This window comes from Aethalodelphis obliquidens, unplaced genomic scaffold, assembly GCF_003676395.1.
Source record: "Aethalodelphis obliquidens isolate GAN/ISIS:26980383/991018 unplaced genomic scaffold, ASM367639v1 scaffold60, whole genome shotgun sequence".
Lineage (NCBI taxonomy): Eukaryota > Metazoa > Chordata > Mammalia > Artiodactyla > Delphinidae > Aethalodelphis > Aethalodelphis obliquidens.
Genome location: NW_020838004.1, coordinates 9,280,655 through 9,296,151, shown reverse-complemented (window position 1 = coordinate 9,296,151; position 15,497 = coordinate 9,280,655). Strand labels below are relative to the sequence as shown.

Below are 15,497 nucleotides of genomic sequence, written 5' to 3'. Positions count from 1 at the left end.
TCTTCTAGGTTGTCCAATTTGTGGGCATGTAACTGTTCATAGCATTCTCTTGTGGTTTTTTGTATCTCTGTGATATCATTTGTCATTTCTCATCTTTCATTTCTATTTTGTTTATTTGGGTCAGAGATCTCTTCAATTGCTTTCATTTTATAAAATTTGTTTTTATTTTTCCTGTTCTATTTGGGTGATTTTCATTATTCTACCTTCCAGATAACTTATTTGTTATTCTGTATCACTTAGTCTGCTATTCATTCCTTCTAAGGTGTTTTATATTTCATATACTGAACTATTTATTTTTGATTGGGTCTTTTTTATATTTTCTAGTTCCTTGTTAAAATGTTCAGTGGTTACATCAATTATTTTTCCTAATTCAGTTAACATTTTTATTACTAATACTTTGAATTCTTTAACTGGTAAATTATTTCTGTTTATTTGTTTTTCAGGGGTATTTTCTTGTTCTTTCAATTGAGAATAGTTCCTCTACCTTTTCATTTTACTTAATTTTCTCTGTCTCTATGAATTTAGGTGAAATAATTACCTACTACAGTCTTGAAGTGCTGTTCTTATGTGGGAACCTCCCTATGCAGACTGTGTATGCCTAATGCCTTTGGTAGGATGACTGGATCTGAAGTGGACTCCAGTCACATCTTTCCTCAAGGTGTGCTGATAGCTGTCACCTTGGTAGGGAGTGGAGCTGGAGATGGAGGAGCAAAAGTGGCACTGGGTATGAGGCAAGACCTCCTCTCTGATCAGTGGCTATCACCACACTGTCAGGGGTAGGGTCTGATTCCAAGTTACTGGAGCAGAAGCCCTGAGGATCGAGTTCAAAGTGGCTCTGTTCCCTCAGTGTGTATTTTTCTCTCTCCCCACACCAGGGCCTTTGCCCTAGAAGAGGGGAGTGCTGAAGCAAGTGGGGCCCATGTGCAAAAAGAGGTCCATGTGCTGCCTGTGTAGGCGAATGTGGCTCTGCTCAGATGCAACCTTGTGTGCAAGTTCCCTTTGTCTCTCACAGCCAATCATTGCCCCCTGCCTCTGTTTCTCCCATCACCCTCTCACTGTTGTGGAGTCACTTCACAGTGCTGGGAGAACCCACATGGACTCTCAGCACATGTTGGGAGATTAGCTGTAGTGGAGCAGTCACTGTCAGAGATCTAGGCAGCTTTGGGGACACTGCCTGAGGAAATGCCTATTATGACTGCTGCCACCCTCCCTGGGCTCTGCCCTGGGACCAGATAGCTTCTGCATCCCATGGTAGAGTCCTTTCCCCGGTCAAGCTGCTCCAGATCCAGCACTGCACTGTGCCATGGATTAAGTGGGGTCAGAGCATTTACTTGACTTGGGCTGTGGTATGAACCACGAGGTGGTCAGACATGGGAAACCTGCAGCCACTAGAGCAGGACCCTCTCTGCTCTGCCTTGGGGGCTAGTTAGAATGTGCACACTCTTCACAAGTGGAGTGCAGGCTTTTCCAGACATTCTATCTGATCCAAAGGTCTTCCAACCAGCCAAGGGGGCTTGTCTCCTCTGCGTGGGACTTCAGCACGGGGACACCCAGTCTGTGGCTTGAGCTGCTCACTCCCCAGGGTGGGTGTATACCCGTGTAATCTCCCTTGTCCTCTGAGTCCCTTCCAGGGGCAAAGGTCTTGACCCAATTGCTTGTCTTCCCTTCCTACCCAACTGCATCTGCATCTTTCTTATATCCTTGGTTGTATCGGAGTCTTGCTAGCTTCCAGTTCATTTTCAGTGAGTTCCACACATAGATGTACTTTTTTGTGTATTTGTTGGGGGAGGTAAGCTCCACATATTCTTAATCCACCATCTTTATTTCCCTCCTCAAAAATTTCTTTTTTTGGAATATTTCTTCTTCATTTGTTTTATTCTCCTCATACTACTTAAACATATGTTGGCTTTTTAAAAAAATTGTCTGCTCTATCATCTCTCTAACAAGTTTTATATTTTTATTATTTTCCTATTTGTTTGACTTCTAATTTGTTTGCTATGCTCCTATCTTTTCAGTTGCTTCTATATTACCAATAATGATTGTTTCAACTCTTTAACAGTTTTATTTGTCTCTCCTACTTGTTTCCTGAGCTCTAGTTGCCTTTATATTACCAATAATTAGGGTTTCAACTCTTTAATGGTTTTCTTTGTCTCTTCCATTTGTTTCCTGAGCTCTAAGGATTACTTCTTATCATTTTCTGTTATCTTGTCATATGTACTTTGATTTCATGTATGGGTTCTTTAAACTGTTCTTCCAATGTTATTGTCAGTCACTTCCTCAGAGGAAGACAGTTGTTATATCCTGAGTACAATTTTTCAGGTTATGGAGGGATCCACACAAGACAAACTGAAATCTCTGGCCTGGCCAACAATCAACAAGAGGCTGTGGTTTACTAACAACCACGAGTGTGTTTTCAAGTGGAACTTCCTTCAGTTAGTCCTTCAAAGGTGAATGCAGCTACAATCAACAGCTTGACTGACATTTCATCTCATGAGAGAACTTAAGCCAGAACCACCCACCTAAACCACTCACAGATTCCAGACCCACAGTCTCTGTGAGAAAATGAAAGATTATTGTTTTAATTTGCTAAGTTTTGAGGTAATTTTTACACAGGAATAGATAATTAACAAACTATTTTTTATCTCCTTATATTACTTATATGAAAAGGTGTTTAAGACAAGACATAACTATGAAATCTATGAACTTCCCAGGAAAAGTAAAGAATAAAAATATCATTTACAAATAATCATACTTGGGAGAATGAAAATGCTTTATTTAAGTTTTATTGAGCCTTAAACATTTAGAATTAGAAGTATAATCTTTCCATTCTAATAATCTCTAGGATATTTATCCAGTTTTAGCTTCATCACTTCTAGTAATGTATGAAGTCTTAACAAATTACTGTTTTATTGTTAGGATTCTCAAAAATAAAGTATGTCTTAAATAAGTAACATAAGTTTATGTCCTAGATGAAGACATCTTTTGATTCAATTCTGTTCTAAAATAAATACACTTTACTCAAGATTTTATCATAATTGAGTTGATTAGCACATCAATAATACCTTGCTTAATTTATGGAAATTGCCATTAAGATTAGAATATGAAGGCTGTACCATGAATATCTTATGTTCCTCTGATAGAATATTATGTAGAATAAGAAATTAACCAAAATGATATTTTTAACTTTAAACTTTAATTTATTGAAAAACAAATTTGTTTTAATGTAACCAATAGACTGACCTTAAACGATTTGAATCATAATCAATTAATAAATGAAGAAGAGTATTTTAAGCATATACTTATACTCAATGTCAAAATGTTCATCTACAGTGAACTTTTATGTCATCATTAGCACACAATTATATTTGATAGGTTTTGTCTATTCATGTGTGACAGGAACTGGTTAGATGCTCAATAATCCCACTTATTCTTCCTAAGAACACTGGAATACTTTTGTAACCTTTCTTATGATTGGACTGGGACTCCAATGTGACTTGCTTCTGGACTGAAATAATATGTGTGAAATTCAGAACTCATCACAAAAATCATGCACGGCCCTCACCCTCTCTCTTCACCTGTAAATTAGCTGAAGGTAAAAAAGCAGTAGGTGCCAGCGAGATCCTAATAGATATCAAAATATTAGATGGTTCCCAAACTGTCCACATGGAGAACTATTCATTGAAGAATGAAGTGGAATGGGATGTGAATAGAAAAGAAACATTTATTGTGTCAAATTGTTGATTATAGCATACAGAATTACCTTGCCTTGATTAATATTACATTTAAAAGCAACATAATTTTAAAGCTTTTAATGAAGATATAATTTGATTAGGAAGCAATGGTCACTGAAGTATATATCATTAGATTATAGAGTCTTGCTTATATTCTCCTTTCCAAGTTCAGGCCTTTGGATTACTACTTAGTTAAGTACAGTCTCAGGCCATGGGCCTATGACAGGAGATATTCAACCATTCCACCCCATATCTAGCTATATCAGGTTATGATACTCCAGTTTTTATAACTAGTTTTCTACTTAATCCTTTAGTCCCGGTCCTTCTTCACATGCCCAAATTCTGAAAATGGGTTTTCATCCTGTGTCTCTATTTCTAAATCCTATATCGTTAACCTTTCTAGAAGGTCCAGTGTTATTATTTAGACATTTATATTATATGGATGTTATGCTTCTTGTTTTGCATTTTTACATGGTTGACTTGCACTGTACAGTCATGTAATCAAGTCAGACTTCATTTTTGATCTTTGACTGTAGATGGCTTTCAAGCCCCACCAGTCATTTTTTTCCTTTTGCTTCACCTCAGGGAAAGATGATATGCATCCCTCCCTTGACTCAGGTAGGAAAGTTCATAACACGAAAACCCAAGCCCACATAAGAACTCTCACCCCAGCCCCACTCCCCAACCACAACAAAAACTAATGCAACTCATTTCTTGCTCAAGCCATTTTCCTACCAGCCTATCCTGCTCTCATCAGAAAGCTTCATGATGTGAATAATAAACACTTTTTGGTATATGTATAGCATTATTAGTCTCTACATTTGAACCAATTTTTTGTTATGGGATATTGATCTGTAGGAAAATCACATGGCAATTTAAGGCTCAGTTACCTGGGTAGGTGACAGTCTTCTATAAGGGAAGCATATATTCTTTCCAAGTGTTTTGCATCCATAGAAGCAATATATCTTCAGACAGTTAACTAAAATGTGTAAGGTAGGCATGTGAGAAAGGTAACTCCTGAGTTTCTCTAGATAGCTTTCTCTTAGGTTTATATCAGGAAAACAAGATATGCTATGAGATCATCCAAATTATTTGGGCAAGATGGCATTACCTATGGGGGGAAGCCAGGGGCTAGATTTGGAGACACTTATGTAGAGTAACATAAATTGCAAATGTTTAAATTATACTTATAAATCATAAAATCATATATATGTTTTTTTCTTTCTCCTTTTCCCTTCTGTTATTCCTGAACCTTAGTAACAACTCCATCCTTTCTGGTCTCACCATGTCCAGAAAAACAATATAGAATTTAGGAAAAAGTGCTGCACATCCATCTTTAGGTTTGTGGTTATCAAATTCTTTTAATAACAAGTATTTTATAATTTTCCTCATGATTCTTAAATTAATGGATATTCTAGCCTACCTATATGCATTTTTTAATCTAATGAAGGGATAAAATAAAAAATAAGTAACATTATAAAACAGTATTGAATTCAATATGTAAATTCTCAAGAACAATTGTAATAGGACACATAAAGAAGTAATCAAAGTTTGTTTTTGTTGATAAAACCCTCATGAATGTAGCAGCTACAAAGGCAAACTGATCTAAGTGTAGTACAGATTAATCAAATTTTATGAGTGGTATTGGTGTTAGGTGTTGTGATTTTCTAAATGGTCAACAAATTCTGTTAAAGTTCTTAACAAAACTAAATATAATCTTGCTGTAATTTACATGTTTTTCATTGACATTTCCATTATGTACCAAAAATACCTTGCATATAATAAAGTACAGAGTTAGATTCTTGCCTCAGAAAGTTTTAAAGAGAATTTTCACCAATGTGAAAGTTTAGAAGGACATTTAAGAGTACTGTAATTATAGGTCATTTAGCACTCCTATTCTCCACTTTCTAAATTAAAGTAGCATCCTTGAATCAAAATTAAGACAATCAAAACTACTCCACAAATTTTAAAAACACCTCTAAAGTGGAGGTACAACCCCTTCTTAGAATCAGACCAGAGCAATAAACCAGAGCCTAAAGTTAGCACTGTATTGACAGTAGTCTTTCATCAGAGATGCCTAAATAGGAGGACAAAGTTCTACTGTGAAATGATGACCCTGGAGTCCATCTACCCTAATTCCAGTGGAGCTTTTGAAGCACTGGTATGTCATTTTGTTTATGGAGACATTGGTTTCCCTTGTAGAGTCCTGTCTTAGGATCAAGCTGATATCTCATTTCTTCTAACCCTTTTTGAAATTTCTGTCACTTACTGATAGGCTACCCAGATACTAACTTTCTTCCTGCAGGAGGGTTTTAAGTACCTTATCTGAGACTTCTACAGCCAGGTTCCCTAGGGAAGCCTTGCTTCTTGGTATTGAAACACTATGTTTTCAATTGTTTCCTGAATCATGACCAGCCATTACCATGTCTACCTAGATTCTAAACTTGCCTTTCTGACTTAAATCCTCTTTTAAACAATTATTTCTGTGTCCATTTTTCTCAAAGATTAGGCCTAGTGCCAGACCCAATGCTCTCCACCTACTGGTTACCTCTAATTAATGGCCTCATCTAGCTTATTCATGTAATGTGAACTAAGCATATTGGTATTATGGTCTAGAGGAAATAACAACCTGTCATGTCCAATACAATTAAACCAAATTCACTTTTAATGATCATTGATATATTTTATGTGATAATTTCCAGAAATTTTGAAATGTTTAATTAGAAATTGCATTTTATGATGACATCCACAGTTACAATGTGAGTAAAACTTTTCACAGTTTGTGAGAATATAAGATGAATTCTTAACAAAAATATCCAAACCTTTCTTTAAGTTGCCTTTTAACACTAAAATTGTTTCTTTATGAAAGGTAAACAAGTATAAACTGTCATTATAAAACTTTCAAGGATTCCTAAGATCTGAAGAGCATGATTTATTAAAAAGCTTTGTGATGAATGTTTCATGAGTAATAGTATTATGTTGTGCACATACTATACATTGAGAGTCTAATAGATGTTTTCATCATTTTTAATGTGGCTATAAAAGAAAGGTCAGCTGATTCAGAGATGCTATCACTTATGAGAACTATCAAAATGTACTGACCCCATACAACATTCAGAAGATGTCAAACCACAAAGCCACCTTGTCAACAGATGGAAGACATTGTTTTTCCCTCTTCATTTGTAATAAAAATAAACACAGTTTAGCTTAAAAATCTTCAGACAAATATTCTGTCATGGTGTAGAAATTTAGCCTAAATTCAGATTTCAAATTCCTCAAGTACATGCCTCTTTAATTAAACAATATTTGTTAAGCTCCAACTAAGTTTGCACTGCTCTAAGTGCTGAAAGAGAAAAAAAGAGGAATATACAAGATGATCTTTCCTCAAATGGAATATAGTTAAATTGGAGAGAAAAGCATACTAACAGAAACTAATAGAAATAGCTCTAAAAATTAAGAAACCATAAAACAATAAAATCAAAGTTTCAATGAATAGTCATGAAATGGTAAGTCTTTTATTAAAAGATGGTTTTTAAACTGAGAGAAACTGGAGTCATCTGATTTATATAGGAGTATATCATCCAACTAAAATGCCTCTTTCCCGGCTCAGAGGGAATTCCTATTCTCATAAAAGATCATTTAATTTTTTTATTTAGTCCTCCAAGACAATTTATCAGCAAAGGGTACTTTGAGGAAACAACAGAAAATTGTCAACACAGAGACCACTTTGAGTCATGATGCCATTGCTCACGTTCCAAGTCTAATCTGGAAATAAGCCACATCAACAATGAAATTCAGCCAAAGGTATTGAGAATGTGAGGCAACAAATCTGGTAGGTTGCAGGGCTGTTCCAGACGTCAGAAGCCAGTGGTAGAAACTCCAAAGGCTGGGTAGACTCAGAGTGCTACGTAAATTGCAGGTGGTACTTATCATTGAGGGAATTAAATATATCCAAAATTATGTACTTAAACTTAGAGAAAAATAACTTGCTTCAGCTACTTTTAAGAACCACATTGTTTTTCCACCTGAGGTAACATTTGTAGTCTCTGAATCTCAAGAATGCGCTTCAGCAGTAAAAGCCTAAACTTTCTAGTAAGAATCACTCTTAATCCTGACTGTCTCTCTGCAAGGAAGATAAAATATCTTACCTAACCATCTCATCACATATGGAAGAATAAAATGCACCCTACACTTAGTTTACTCCCACTAAAACCACAATAACAAGAATAGATTAAGTCAAAGACCAAGTTATTGGATGTTCATTTATAATGGGAGGAACAGGTATAGTGTCAGCAGTGGTTAATAGCCCTTGTCTACATTGCAAAATCCAAAACTAGGACATGTTTTGCAGGTGTTTGAGGTGCTGACTCATAAGGGCTTTCAATTAACCTATATTACCATGAGAATTTCCAATTTAAACTTTAGTCAATTTTTTAAATCAATTAAATGACATTGCTTGCATTCAAACAATGACTTTAGAGTAACTATTAACAACTAAATTTTTTAAAACCACATAATACCTCTTGGTATAGGGAATATTTCACTGGCGTAATTTGAAGTGATCATAGTCATTATCCAAAATAACAATATCAGGTTGAAAGAAAAATGACAATCAGATGACTTCTCTGATTGCTCAGCTCCAATGAACAGCATTCTCTCTTTCAGGTACTCTCCGTTTCTCTTCTCCCTTTCTTGAGTCCAGCTCAAATTTTTTTATTTATTTCCCTGGCTCTACTTCCTCACCTCAACCAAAATTCAATGACTCACTGTTGTACTTTTCTGGTAGCCACCTTGTTTGCCTTCTCTTCTGACTTGCTCCTGCTGTTGGAAATCAGCTACCATGTTTTGTGCTACCCTATAGAGAGGCCCCCTGAGAATGACCTCTGGCCAAAGCCGATGAATAATTGAGACACTCAGTCCAACCGCCCTCATCAACCGAGTCCTGTGAACAATTGTGTGAGGTAAGTGAGCTTACAAGTGGATCTGTACCTATTTGAGCCTTGAGATAAAACAGGAGTCTCATCTTGTGAAAGACACAGAACCAGAGGACAAGTTAAACCACATCTGTTTTCCTGACCCACAAAGGTTGTGAGATAATAAACATATAACTTTTGTTCATTTTGTTGATATCCTCACCACACTTCTATATTTGCTACAGAGCATTCTTCTCACAATATTATGATTTTAAGGTTTTCTTTATAAGTTTCATCTATTTTATTTTTCTGTGTTATCTTGCAATTATTTTAACAGGTTGGTACTCTTTTTAGGCATCTAGTCCCTATAATCAGTCAAGCTTTGTTTACTCAGGCCCAAATTAAGCATTTTCCTTTGGAACAGAAGTCAGATGAAAACCAGAGTCTTTTGTAACCTAATGTTGGAAGTCATATAGTTATATTCCATTACTTTTGTCATAATCTATTCTCTAGAAGCAGGTTACTAGCTTCAGCCCACAGTGGAAGAAAAGGGATTACACTGTAAATACCAGCAGGTGGGAATCACTGTGACCTGTTTTATAGTCTACCTACTACAGGTGTCACCATATTATTTTCATATTTTATATTTTAAGAAATAAATTATCACACTGTTGAGGTAATCTGTCTTCCCTATCCTGGTACCATTTACCTGCTCTCCTTTCCCCTTTGTCCTCAGAGGTAAATGCTATAGTCACTTGCTCTCTCAAGTTCATATATTAAAAATTGCATTATATATAGTTATCCATGAATATTATATTATATTTTTATTTTTTACATAAATGACATCATATGTAATATTCTGTAAATTTCCTTGCTCACTACTATATTTTGAGGTATATCCATTTTTTTTCATAAAGATATGGTCTATTCACTTTAACAGTCTGAATTTTTCAATGAACGAAAAACACAGTTTATGTATCTATTCCCCTTCTGATGGACATGTGAGTTGTTTCCAACTTTTTGCTATTAAACTTACATTGCAGTGAAGTACTTTTATACTTCCTTGTGCATGTGTGGGAGAGTTTATCCAGGTTTTGCATACAGAAGTAGAATTGCTTTCCCAAATTGATCTGCAAACACCACTTTTATGTTTCTCAGAAAAATCTTAACTCTATCTGGGGTACTTTGGGGCTTCACTCTGAGCAGAAGTGGGATAACTTTCTATTCAGGCTCTGTTAGTTTTCTCATTTTTCACAAGAGCATGTCAACTCCAGCTTTACTCTCTATTAAGTCTAAAGGGAATTACCTGACAAAAGCTGTATGTCAGGCTCTTGTCAGAGAGAACAAACTCAAAGTCACATCTAGCCAAGATCTATCAAATGCTCAGATGGGAAAACAATACTTATGGAAGATTACTTGGAAAATACTCAGACTATCCATTCTGCCTGATACTCTAAATATGGATTAAACTAGAGCAGCAAAGGATTTAAATTATATCAAACTGGTCCCTAGCCTAGAGCCTCGCCACTCAAATTATGGTTCACGGACCAGCAGCATCACCTGGAAGCTTTTTATAAATGCAGATTATATAGCCCTCCCCTCCTGATCTGTTGAAAGGGGGCATATTTTGACAAGACTCTCAAGGGATTGTATGTATGTTAAAGATTAAAGGAAGAGCACAGTCTTAGATAATTACTTCTAATTTTGTTGTTGATGATTGGGTTTTATCTGCCTTTATTGAAGCAGATGAAACTCATTTTTATGTATACAATAACAATAATGTTCAGGTCATTGACCATTACATCAAATATTAAACTGTAAATGAGGACCTGCCAGAAAAATTTGTCTAATCTAGCATCAGAAATAGCTGCATTTCTACTGAGTAACTGATTCATTTTCATCCTTGAAAGAGTGGGAAATGTGTAACTGATCAGAGTTTCTTTTTCTTTAACTAATTACCACAAATGGGACTAACCTATGACAGGCATACAGACACTTTGAATTAGTCTCAAACTTGGCTCCATTTTATGTCTCAATATTGGCTGTTTTCATCATTTTCATATGTTTTAATTCACATTTTCTAGCTGTATTCTATGTATCATTGCGAACCACATTAACTTATTTGGAACAAGAGAACAAAGGAGTAGAACATGAGGTGATACCAAATTATACCAAATACAATAGTATCCCATAGTTCTGATCACTCAGTCAATACATTCTTTCTTGGTGTCATCCTATAAAATAATGAATAAGGCCTAAAGAAGACAAATTCCAACACATCTCTGCCTGATGAGTATGACATTAGAGTTAATGTAATGGATTTTTAAAAAAGAATTTATATTTTAGAGCAATTTACAACAAAATGAGAAGGCAGAGATTTCTCATCTACCTCCCTTCCCCCCACATGCATACTTCTCCCATTATCAACATCACTCACCAGAATGATTCATCACTCACAGAATGAACATCACTCACATTTTTACCAAAGATGAACCTACATTAACACATCATAATCACCAATAGTCATAGTTTATGTTAGGGTTCACTCTTGGTGTTGTACATTCTATAGATTTGGACAAATGTATAAGGACATATATCCATCATTATGATATCATTCAGAGTATTTTCACTGCCCTAAAAATCATTTGTACTCTGTTTATCCATCTCTCCCATATGATAAGAGTATGTTTAGTTTTATAAGAAACTGCCAAACTATCTTCCAAAGAGGCTGTATTATTTTGTATCCCCAACAGCAAGATATGAGAGTTCCTGCTGCTTCACATCCTCAGCAGCATTTGGTGTTTTCAGTGTTCTGGATTTGGATCCTTCTAATAAGTGTGTAGTGGTATCTCATTGTTGTTTTAATTTTCATTGCTGTGATGACGTAAGATGTGGTGTACCTTTTCATATAATTATTTGCCGTCTGCATATCTTCTTTGATGACATGTCTGTTAAGGTTTTGGGGTCATTTTAAACTCATGTTGTTGAAGTTCTTATGTTGATTTTTAAAAGTACTTTGTATATTTAAATAACTGTCATTTATCAGATGTGCCTTTTTGCAAATATTTTCATCGAGGCTGTGGCTTGTCTCCTAATTCTCTTGATTTTTTTTCACAGAATATATTATGGAAATTTAAAAATTTATAAGTACGTTGAAAAATAAAACACTTTAAGGAACAAACACCATACTTAAATAAAATTTAAATGCCAGCACTATGAGATGATGCTCCACATGGCAACAATTGGCATAATCATGAGGGATGAGTTTGCCTGGGTTTGGTACCACAACCTAATTTGAAATTTCTAGGATTTTTCCAAGTAGTTTAGTTCTTACAAAATGTTTCTCTAAATATTTAGTCTTTTATCAATCATAATTGAAATATAGCCCAAAGTGTATTGTACTTAAAATCAGTAGATATATGAATGAAATTGTTTACTTATTAGAAGTGTGACCTTGTCAAAGATACTTATCTGCCCCCTGAGTTTCCGTTTCCAAAGAAGACAGTAATAATATCCACTTCAAATGTTTGTTGACAGTATTATTGATATAAGCTATGCAAAAGAGACTGGCACAGAACCTGGTAATAATCAAGCACTAGTGCTTCTCTCTGTTAATTAGCCTTGTACTGTTTTGTTGATATATCCAAAAATGACAAAGTTAGAGAACATTTAGAAAATGTTGTTCAAACCATAATGTTAATAGCTGCATAGTCATCCTGAATTTAACTGATTTCTTAGTGTTGGACATTTGAATAATTTCTTATTTTCTACTCATAAATGCTAAGTATATGCTGATATCTCTGCGTACATTGTTTATTATTTCCTTATGCAAAACACATTTCTAGAAATAAAATATGAGATTGAAGGATATGACTGTTTTGAGGTTCTTGAATTTCATTGTCAAATTATCCTTCAGAAATTTAATATTTTTGCTTTCAGTATATGAATTTATTTAGTCTTAATCCTAAATCAGAATTGGAAGCAATTGTAATTAAATACATAAAAAAAATTTTGAAATAGGTGTGGAACATAAGACTAACTTATGACCAAGATAGCCTTAACATTTTCCTCAGCTTCACTTAACATTTGACAGGTTTCCTCCTGACTATGGTCCCCTAACCTCCATTTTCTTAGAACATTTACTTTATAAGAACTGCAGTTATAAATTCCTTCTTTGCTTCTGTGAAATGTAAATCTTTACCCAGTCTCTTACCAGTTTTAAAACCCAAGAATGTCTTTCTCAAGGACCTGGGAGCCATTTTTTTTTTTTGAAATGTAATCATCAAAAAAGAGAGGGTTCCTATTTCCCAGACTCTATAAGATGGTAAGAGGCTAACTTCAATAAGCACCAATGGCCTTATCACACTGGCCAAACTCCTCCTTAATGTCCTCCACCTTTCCAGATCTTAAAAACTCACTTTCTGTTTCACAGGTGATTTTAACCTCTCTCCTCTATTACAATAGGCTTAACTCCTACTGCAATAGTCTTGAATAAAGTCTTTTTTCCCTGCTTAACTCCAACCGGTGCAATTTTCTTTTGACACTTACCATCTTGTTTGAAGGCATCTGAGGAATGATAAAGATTGATGGGGGAATAATAATGTTGAGCTGCCCCTCGCCAGTTCGGTGAAGAAACACTCAGTGTTCCTAATGGAGGACTGCTGTATCGTGGTCTAGTCTTTGAACCATAGAGGGATGAAGATGAACTCTTCTTAATTCTTAGCAAAGTAGCATATGAAGTAGAGAGACTAGGAAGAGTTCCAGAGTATTCTGTAAAATAATAATAATGAAAAGTGAATTCTGAGGAAACTGGTTTTTTTTAATGAAAATTTTTCTTCTGAAGACATTGTTGAAAATCTCCCTTGGAGATGCAATGAAATGCAAACTACAGTGGGAATGGAAAAAATAAAATATTAAAAATATATTTTAAAACATTTTCTGAAAACTCTACTAGTTATAAAGTTGGTGTTTTGCAAGAAAGAAAGAAAGAGAGAAAAAAGACATGAAGGAGGAAAGAAAAGAAAGGAAAGGAGGGACTTCCCTGGTGGCACAATGGTTAGGATCCACCTGCCAATGCAGGGTACACGGGTTTGAGCCCTGGTCCGGGAAGATCCCGCATGCCGTGGAGCAACTAAGCCCATGTGCCACAACTGCTGAGCCTGCACTCTAGAGCCTGTGAGCCACAACTACTGAGCCCACGTGCCACAACTACAGGAGCCGGCACACCTAGACCCCGTGCTTGCAACAAAAGAAGCCACTGCAATGAGAAGACCGTGCACCACAACGAAGAGTAGCCCCTGCTCGCTGCAAGTAGAGGAAGCCCATGCACAGCAATGAAGACCCAATGCAGCCAAAAATAAATAAATTAATTAATTTTTTAAAAAAAGAAAAGGAAAGGAGGAAGGAAAAGAGAAAAAGGAAGGAAGGAAAGGAGGAATGAAGGAAAAAAGGAAGAAAGGAAGGGAGGGAAGAAGGATGCAATCTGTCCAAATTTCATTTCTTTTATTTTCTTTGTCAGGAATATTTGGTCTTAATATTAAAATATCCATTCACACACATTAAATCAGTTCTTTATTATTTAAAAATGAGAAAAAGAGGAAAACAGCATTATCAATTACATTCTACAAATATAGATCGGATCTTCATCACCTAAAGTTTATCATATAGTAGGAAATGTGTCTAATGAAGCATATATATTTGCACTAGACTGTAAGTTATGCCTCATGTTCTTGAAAAGCAGTCAAATCCATTATGGAATGTAAAAAAAAAAAATAGATGGAATTTGTTTTGTAGAGTTTGTTATATATAATCTATATAACAATATTATTAAGTAGGAATACTATTATGAAATTCCTACCTTTGATGATTATTGAGAAACATATTGCCCATATTTTACTTTAATCTCCAAGATTTTTCATTAGAAAAGATATGCATATTGCCTGAAGTAGATTGTACTGACTCTCCTTTACGACCACAGGGAAGTCAATTTGGTGTATAGATCAAACGTTTAAAAACACAAACTAATTATGATGAATTCTGAAAAACAATTAAGAATTGGATTTTTTCTATGTCTAATATCGGCTGTATTCGACAATTCATTGATTTTGGAAGTACCCTTAGGAGACAGACATTTTTGGTCAGGGTATTTGACATTTCAACTTAATGGATGTTAATTTAATTTTGGATAAAAAATAATTTATATTTGTGAGTAAGCTTTCTCACAATTAAGATTATTTAGAATCATTATCCTGTCTCATAGAGATATTTTGGAATGCATGAAGCATTTCTGTGATTTGAAAATAACCCTTTAGGTGTTAAGCATCAAATCAAATTTAACATTTTCTGTTCTGTGAAATTGTAAATATGATTTCTCTGAAACTCAAAAAGGTATATTTTTAGATGCACTCCACCTTTAAAATGAGCATGATATGTGTAGTCCAATCCCATCAGGAGCTGTTAAGAGATTCATGTCCTTTAGTCTTTGTGTTCAACCACAAGTCTGGTAAAGATGGATCAATTTTAACTGAAAATAGCTAGGCTCTCCTGGGCAAACTATATGAGAATAGATTATGGGTAGACATAAAATCTCCTTTAAAACCTGAAATTAAATGCAAGTTTTGGCACCTAGAGGTGTAAGGTAATGAAAAGAGAATGAGTTTCTTTAAAGTATTTTGGAGTTGTAGTCTCTGAAACTACTCATTTCTCTGTGTAGTCTTTTGCTTTTGTTTTAGCTGCCTACCTTGCTCATATACAAAAGAAATAAAGAACTGTCCCATGCTAGTGTTTAAAATTAAAATGGAGTATGAGAATGTGGCTTATAGTTCTTAAAGCTAGATAAGGATAATCAATGGAA

At 35.0% G+C, this 15,497-nt stretch overlaps 1 protein-coding gene across 1 annotated transcript in view; it reads right to left on the bottom strand.

Annotated features, from left to right (window-relative positions):
* Window positions 1–13,418, bottom strand: part of CNTN5 (contactin 5) — a 514,136-nt gene extending 500,718 nt beyond the window's left edge. Inside the window, exon 1 of the mRNA XM_027087760.1 lies at window positions 13,193–13,418. The gene's annotated coding sequence lies outside the window, so the exon portion shown is untranslated. The remainder of the gene's footprint in view (window positions 1–13,192) is intronic.
* Between the last annotated feature and the right edge of the window lie 2,079 nt (window positions 13,419–15,497).